The sequence below is a fragment of the Echinops telfairi genome, unplaced genomic scaffold, assembly GCF_000313985.2.
Source record: "Echinops telfairi isolate 266 unplaced genomic scaffold, ASM31398v2 ScPeMD7_7424;HRSCAF=8462, whole genome shotgun sequence".
NCBI lineage: Eukaryota > Metazoa > Chordata > Mammalia > Afrosoricida > Tenrecidae > Echinops > Echinops telfairi.
In genome coordinates, this window is record NW_022111324.1 from 85,927,829 (window position 1) to 85,937,072 (window position 9,244).

The window sequence follows — 9,244 nt, forward strand, 5'->3', positions numbered from 1 at the left end:
ACTAAGGGATGAAACACTTGATCTTTGTCAGGAGGTGCTTCAAGCCCTCCTCACTTTCAGCACGCAAGACTGTGTCATCTGTATATCGCAGGTTGTTCGTGCGCCTTCCTCCAATCCTGATGTCATATTCTTCTGCGGCTTCTCTGATTATTTGCTGAGCCTACAGATTGAAGAAGTATGGTCAGAGGATACAACCATGCCGCATACTTCTGATTTTAAATCATGCAGTATTTCCTTGTTCTGTTGTTGGCAGATATACCTATATACTCGAGTATAAGCCAACCCAAATATGAGCCGAGGAACCTAATTTTACCACAAAACCTGCATTTTAAAAATGTGCTGAAAAACTCAGCTTATTCTTGAATAGAAACGGTAGTTAGATAAAGTTGTAAGGCCTTATCATTTGATCTCCTTTTTTACCTACTTTGAAGTTGTTTCAGTTTTTAATATTATCGACTCTCTTTTTGATTAAAATTTACCTGTTTTGTCTAGTCATTGTTGCTAGGTTTTGTTGGCTTGCTTGCTTCCTGCCTATGTTCTGTATGATTTTCTGTAATGTGAAATCCGAGATAGATAGAGCTACAGAAGGAGTAACTGGGTCTATAATTGCCTGGGGACATAGTAGAGAAGAATGAGAAGAAATAGGGAGCAAAAGTAGTGAGCACAAGAAGAACATGTTCTGAACTTGATTGTGGTGATTATTGTCCAAATCTTTTGAATATAATGGAATGATTAAATTGTATGATAGTAAAGTATATGCCAATAACACTGTGAAAAACAAACAAACCACAAAGCAAAGAATAAAGTAGCTGCCCTCAAGAAGCCCTGGTTGTATAGTGGGTTATTTGGGGGCTGCTAACAACAAGGTCATCAGTTTGAAACCACTGGCGGCTCCACAGGAGAAAGTTGAGATTTTCTACTCCTATCAAGAGTGAAAGTATTGGAATCCCCTAGGGGCAGTTCTACCCTGTCCTATAGAGTCGGAATTGACTATGAGTCGGAATTGACTCCACCGCAGTGAGTGTGGTTTAGTATAAGGTTGTCTTCAGGAAGTGCTGCAAATGTAACACATTCAGTTGCCAACTGAAAGCTTGCTGGTCTACCCAGGGGCACTTAAAGAAAAGTCCTGGCAATCAAGCGCTGAAAAATCAGCCATTGAACAAATATGGATGCACACTTATGCTCACTGCAGCACGATTTACAGTAACAAACAGAGCGCCTACCAACAGGTGAAGGCAGAAGTGAGATATACATACATACAATGGAAGATACTCAGCGATAAAGAAAAGTTTCCCAAACAATGTCATGTAAAGCAAAACAAATGAATCTTAAAAAATAAACAAATACTGCACGTTCTAATATTTTGAAATAACCTAACCAGGCAAATACCCAAAAAAATATGTGTATGTGTGTTTGTGTGTTCATTAATGAGTCCCAGGGGGTTGGAGGAAGAGGAGAAGTACTCTTCGGTAATAGTCACTTTTTACTTACAGAAATAGGAAAGATGGCACTGGACATGAGTGAAATTGTTACAGTATGACTGATATAACTAAGGCTATGGAAAAAGGGATGACTGGGCAAATGCTAGATTCTGCATGGTTTTGCAACAGCAACCAAAAAAAAAAAAAAGACAAGTGGGCTTCAGATGCAGATAATAATTAGCCATAACTAATCACCTCATAGGATTAGTTCTCTTGGTTTCTGTAGTTAGGGCCACAATCTCATGAAACAATTTAGTCACAGGAAAAGAAAAGTTCGTGAACTTTATGTGCTACCTCCTGGTGTAATGAGTGTCTGGGGTCTTAAAAGCTAATGGGAAGCCATCCAAGCCTCAACTGCTGGTTGTCGTTCATCTGGAATCAAAGAGAAGGAAGGCGATCGATCCAGCCGCATGCAGGAGCGGGCTGGAGAAGCGCACAGTAATGTTTCACTCTCACGCCCAGCTCTTTGTTCTGCCACTTAAACATTGTTTCTTGAAATGTACAGAATGTCCTGAAATTTTTTCATAAGAATGTACTATTAATTGAGGTTGTATTAGATATTTGTAGTATTTTGGTATCTTCTATTATATTATTGTAAGATATGTATAGGCATTTTGCAAGACCATGTAATTCTTAAGAAAGTACACAGTTGTGTTGTTTGTTACAACCCTATCTACAAGAAAATGATACAGCACCTTTTAACAAAGTCTTGTGCAGCACATTGACCCAGTGCAATTTGTCATGTGAATTCTTAACTGCTGCTTGCAGGATCATTGGTTGTATATTCAAAAAAGACAATTTTTAAAAATCATTCTACTTGGGGCTCATACAACTGTGATCATAATCCGTTCTCCATCCCTTATGTCAAGTACGTTTGTACGTTTGTTGCCATCATCATTTGAAAGACAAAATTCTTGATAACTTCATTCTTTTCTCCATTTATCATGTTACCTATTGGTCCAACTGAGGATTAGGCCTTAATTGAGTCTTAATCTATACTGATGGCTGCAATCTTGATCTTCATCAGCAAGTGCTTCCAGTCCTCATTTTCTATAAGCCTTCCTCCAACTCTGATGCTGTCTGCTTTTCCATATAACGCAGCTTCTCTATTTGCTCAGCAGATAGGTTGAGTAAGTATGGTGAGAGAATACAACCCTGACACATCTTTCCTGATTGTGAACCATGTAGTATCCCTTGTTCTGTTCTCACAACTGCATCTTGATCCATGTACAAGTTCCATGTAAGTACAATGACATGTTCTGGAATACCCATTATTCTTAAGGTTATCTATAAATTATTGTGATCGACACAGTCAAATGCCTTTACATTGTCAATGAAACTCAAGTAAACATCTTTTTGGCATTCTGTACTTCCAGCCAAGATTCACCTGACATCAGCAATGATATCCTTTTTCCACATTCTCTTCAGAATCCAGCCTGAACCTCTGGTGGCTCCCTGTCTAGATACTGTTGGGTGGTTTTCAGGAAAAGTTTACTTGCAAGTGTTATTAATGATATTGTTGTACTCATGTAATCTACGCATTCTGATGGGTTGACTTTTTAGAATGGAAACACTAATGGATCTCTTTGAGTCCATCGGCCAGTTAACTGTCTTCCACATTTCCTACCATGGTCACGTAAGAGCTTCCAGTGCTTCCTAAGCTGGTTCAAACATTTCAATGAGTATTCCAATTGAATTCCTGTAGCCTTGTTTTTGGATAACGTTTTCAGTGCAGCTAGGACTTTCTTAGTACAACTGGTTTTTGCTCATATACCACCTCTTGAGATGGTTGAATATTGACTAGTTCTTTTTGGTACAGTGACTCTGTGTATTCTTTCCATCTTCTTTTGATACTTTCTGTATCATTCAATATTTTACACATACCTCTCCCCACCACATTTCCAAATCTGGCACTAGAGGCTTGAATTAATTTTTCCTTTTATTCTTTAAGTTTAAGATATGCTGAACGTGTTCTTCCTTTTTGGCTTGATAATCTAAGTATTTGCATATTTCATTACAGTAATTTACTTGGTCTTCTCCAGCTGCCCCGTGAATCTTCTGTTCAGCTCTTTTACTTCATCATTTCTTCCATTTGCCTTAGCTACTCTATGAGGAAGAGCAAGTTTAAGTTTATTTTGATATCCACTTTGATATTTTCTTTCTTTCCTGCCTTTGTAGTGACCATTTGTTTCCTTCACATATGATGTTTTTAATGTCATCCCATAGTTCATCAAGTCTTCTGTCAATAGTGTTTAATGCATCAAATCTCTTCCTGAAATTTTTGAGAAATTTGGATGGGATATACTCAAGGCCAAATTTATCTCTTTGAACTTGTTTTCACTTTCAACCTTTGCTTACACTTGAGCAATTGATGGTCTGTTCCACAGTCAGGCCATGAGCTGGTTTTCGCTGCTGCTATTGAGCTTCTCTATGTTCTCTTCCCACAGTTGTGATCAATTTGATTTCTTGTGTACTGCATCTGGAGAATTCACCTATAAAAATGTTCTTTCTGTGCTGTTGCAAAAAGGTATTTCCTATGAGCAAATCATTGCAATTTTCAAGTTTTGCAAAATTCTATCATGTGATCCCCGCTTCCTTTCTATCACCAACACCATATAGTTCAACTGCTGTTCCTTCCTCTTTGTCTCCAACGTTTGCATTCCAATTGCCAACAGTTATCAATGCATCTTGTTTGCATGCTTGATAAATATCAGACTGAAGACGTTGATAGAATCCTTCAACTTCTGCATCACCAGCTTTAGTACACAGTGCAGATCTGAATGTTTGCTCTAACTATGTCACTATCTAACTGAGGGACATTGCACAAGTAGTTTGCTATATCTAAGGCCGTGCTTGCACATTTGAAAACTGGTACTAGGTAGGAAGTAAAATTTGACTAGACAAAACAAATTTCTCATTACCATAAAAATGAGCTCTTAGCTGCTTCTTGAGTTTGGGCATTTAAGAGCCTGATTCAAGCTCCCCCAACAGACTTGGAAGGCACTGTACCTGAGGGATCTGGAAGTCTATAAATAAAAGAGCCCTAAAGAGCCAGAGTTTACCTTAAAGACTTATGGTATACATTGGGTGTCTTCTCTGTTCTCATAAAGACCAGAAACCCCATGGAGCAGTTCTCTGTCCTATAAGGTTGCCCCTGTGAGTTGGAATGGGCATGGTAGTCATGAGTAATGTCTGCTATGTACATCCTCGGGCCAGCACATAGAGTTCTGGTGGAATCTCAATGAGGTCAGAGTTAGGGGTTAAAGAGAGAGCAAAGCTGTGCAACACGGGAATGCAAAAACCAGTAAGGCTAGTAATATGTAAATAATCCTGTACTAACCTTGAAGATAAGGTTGGAAGTAGAAACATATGAGATTTATTCCTTAGAGTCAACTGACATCCTTTCTGGAGCAAAGCAGGCAATAAACAAATATATATAGGATTCGTGGAAATGGAAAGTCTGTTAGATAAACACGCACACCCCCCAACAAGTTAGATTTAGAGCAGAACCCTCTGAGTAGCTGACCTCCCTTTCTGCTAATTACCATGGTTAGGTGTCTCCTAAATCAAAAACTCCTACTCACTACCTTCGAGTTAACAGGAGCTCTCTCAACTTCCTTTCACCTGTGCTTGCTCTGCCTCCACTTCCTCAACACCCACTCCCTTGCAATGAAAGTCTCACTCCTGTTGCTCAGTATTGCAAGTCTCCTTTCATCAGTTAGCAAAATTGCATTGTCAGATATAATTTTTAACCCTCGCTCCTAGAGACCTTTTTATTCCCCCAGTTATATTTAATTCTTCATTCCCTTTTTTGGATCTTATCTCCAAAATACGTATGTATTTATAAGCTTGTTCATTCTTTGCTAGCCTCCTTCTATTTCCTCAGGGATTCTGCCCACTCCCACTTCTACTCTCACATCCCAGGGACCTACCACAGTGTGACCTCTCCAACCTTAATCCCCCTCCACAGTCAGAGGTCAGCATTTTTGACAAATTTGTAAACGCTTCTATGTGTTCCTTAGTCACAGTCGAGTATTACTGTTCAGGCATCCAACTCAAAGACCTAGCATCCTCTTTAATTCAGTGTTTCTCTCTTTATCCTTAAGGAACTAATTGTAAATCCTCAGGATTTTTTTTTCCATTTTCATTGTGATTCCACTTTAAAATTCCTTGACAAAGAAGTCAGTTGCACAATTGAGCTCTAGATTCTTGGAGTTAGAATTATAAAAAATAAATTGGTGTTAAGAGTAGGGTTCAACAGCTGAATATTGTAATGCAGTCAAGGAGTTGTACACCTGTGAAAATTGCTACATACCTTAACAGATGCATTCCTAGGGTGAAGAGTTGATAGATACATTTACAAGCACATAATTACCGAAAGGAGTAGCTGCTGAAGCTGCTGATGGCCAGTCAAACATTTTCTGGGATTTCCTTCTACAGGAGATGTTAGTTAATTGTCCTAGTTCTTTATAGACTTATAAGCACAATATGTCTCTACTTATCTGGAGCCACAGAGGAAGATGGAGAGTCAGGAAAAGGAGGAAGAAATGGAATGTGTGAACAACTGCCTCCACAAACAACTACCTGTTTTGCCACGAGACTGGAAGAACTTGGTGATGCGTGGCTGCCAGTATCAAAACTTTTGATCAAACATGCTCCAGAAGAATGTGGATTGAAAAGAGGGAAACTGAGAAGAAAAATGAGAATGCTCATGGATTCTAGACTTTTGGGAGCCCTGACATAATCTTTAAACCTTAAACCAAAAATATATTATTGCCCTGACATAATATTTAAACCTTAAAAAAGAAATATACCCCGAAGTTTTCTTAAAACCAAAAATAAGCATTTAGCTTAACCAGTAAGGAATTTCTACTAGATAATTATCCTCTTTTAAAATATATATGTATAGGCTCAAACTTGAAAGATTAGATAAGGAACCTCAGTGGGTAGTGAGTTTATGCCAATGGGGAAGAACAGCTTAGAAAGGGAGAATGAGGAAAATTGGAAGAATGAAACCAGGATCACCTAATTGTATATGCAGAAACCCTGAATTGATATATTTCCTGCTGCTCTCTATATTATCAACAATTATATATATGTATATGATGTGTGTGTGTATTAAGGTGACCAGACGTCCGGCTTTTGGGAGGACAGTCCCGCTTTTTGGCATTTTACAAAGTCCCGGTTTTTGGAAAGAATGCACGACAAGCTAGGGAACGGTCTATTTGATCCATATAGACAACATTTTTAATCAAGAACCCCCCACCCCACCCCCGGTCAATGGTGTCCTGCTTTAAATCTGGTCACCTTAGTATATATATAATCCCCTAAGGGAATCAGTCACTGAGCCTGGGGAGTCAGGACCATAGTCTTGGGAATCCTCAAGTTCAATTGGCATAACACAATTCACAAAGAAAATATTCTACAGTCTACTTAGGTTAGTAGAGCTTGGGCTCCTAAGTGCTCATGAGCAGCCATCTAAGGTGCAAATAAATATGGATTGCTTCCTCTCCAGAGAGAAAAAGACTGATGAAAATTGAAAAACACATGGAAGTAATTAATCTAGTGGACTAATGGACCATGCCAGCATCCGTCTCCACAGCCGTGGGACCAGAAGAACTAGATTATGCCCGGCTACCACTAACAACTACTTTGAAAAGGATTGCATTAGAATTCCCTGGATAGAATGGGAGCAAATTGTGGAACAGACATCAAAGTCATAAAATAGACAAGGTTTATTGGTTCCATAGAGACTGGAGGAATCCCCCTCCAGTTCCCTTCTGATCTGGAACTGGACTTATCTCATGTTAGAGTAATAAATCATTGAGCATAAAAAGGCAGCATTTACCTAAAGGCGGAGTTAGGAGAGAAGGAAGAATGGAGATATATTATTAAGCAGAATAAAGTAAATTACTGAAACTATGTTCAGCTTTGATTATTTTATTTTATACACATACATACTTAGAAAAATCAGAGAGTGGGTTTATACATGTTTTAATAATACTAGCAGATTATTTTACTAAAAAATTGTAGCAACAAAATTATTTTAAGCACAAAATTTTAATCAGTTATTCCCCATAGGAGCAGAACTGGGACTAGCTTAAGGGGATCAGATTTTACCTGCCAAGGGAAAGCAAAGGAGGCATGTCCCCCTTCAGAGTTTAGTAGGGTCTGGTGATTGGAACTGATTAGAGCAATTCCGGGAAAGGCTGAATGAGCAATATATACATTTAATCAGGGAATAGTAGATTGGTCAGGAAGGTCAATATACAAATACCTTAACACATGGGGACACTTTCCCACAACCATACTGTGCATATTTGACTCTCGCCACTCTTGTGCCTCTCCCTCCAGTGACCAGTAAGTACCTTAACCAATTCAGGCCTGGGTTTCACTCTCATAACTTAGCCACTGGTTTAGTTCCTAAGTATCATCTACTACAACTTGTAGTTATCCCGTTTAGTTCATTTTATTACTGCTTTGTTTTCTCCACCGAGTGCAAATATCAGGAGGACAGGACAGAATGACACGCTTGCATCTGTGTTCACAGTGAAATATTAAAACCAGTAATTAGCTGTCCTTGAGTCACCACCAACTCCCAGCAATCCTGTTGTCAGGGTTCATGTTTTAAAGAAAATAATACTTTGTATTTTTGTGAATGTTTACAAAGCAGTTTAGGTTCCCGGTCAACAATGTCCACACAAGTCGTTCTGTGGCATTGGTACATTCATGACAGTACCTGGATATTCTTGTTAGTCCCAGGCTGGTTGTTCCATTTCTATTATGCTCATTTCCCCACCCTCTTGCATCCTCATCAATAAATAACTGTTGGCCATCTGATCGCCTACAGGTAACTTTTTAAAAAGGAGAACAATGTTCATGGATGACATTCACTAGTTTGTGAAACAATTTGTTAGTTTGATTCAAGGTGACCTCCTGGGAGAGTCTCTGCTCAAGGTTTGAAGAGTAGCTCAAGGAAAGTTCAAGGGAGTCCTGCAGTCTCACAAAGTCCAAAAGATCTGGTGTGTGTGTGTGGGCGGGGGGTATGTTTGTGCCTTGAATTTGAAGCTTTGTTCCACATTTTCCACCCAGTTGATGTGTCCATTTGCGGTGGTGCTGCTGAGACTGGTCAGCGGGCACTGTTTCGTTCTTGGGGTCTCGAAGCAGTCAAGACTTTCCTGGTCTTTTTCTCCTGTCAAGGAGTTTATCGGAGACTTGGCCATGGACACTTTTTCTCCTGTGAACTAGTTTCTTCTTTGAGTCTTTGGTCTCCTCCCTTCTCTTTGCTCTGGAAGAAGAGAGACCGATAATTGGCTGCTTGCAAAAGTCTTCACAGATTTTGAAGACCCCCCAGACACTACTCACCACACTGGCATGTAGAATATAATTTTATGAGTGATCTTATGCCAACTGACAGACATGTCCCACGAAACTACGGTTCTAATCTTTTAAAACCAGAAATCCAATTCTAGGAGGTGTTTGGTTATGTGATTATGTCTAAGAAGTATTTAAAACTGTGCCCTCTCCCCATGTGCTTTATTCTATATACGAATACCCACAGTGTTTTCAATGACTAAATGATCAGAATTTCTCCCTTTTTTCCAAGACTTTTCTTTCAAGGTTCCTTGTGGACTTGACCATCCAGTCTTTCTATCAGCAGCTGAGTGAATTAACTACTCGCACCCTCCAGAGATTCTGACCCAGAATAAGGGTTCAACAGGCCTATATAGATGGAAAGAAAACAGAAGAAATAGGAAGGATGG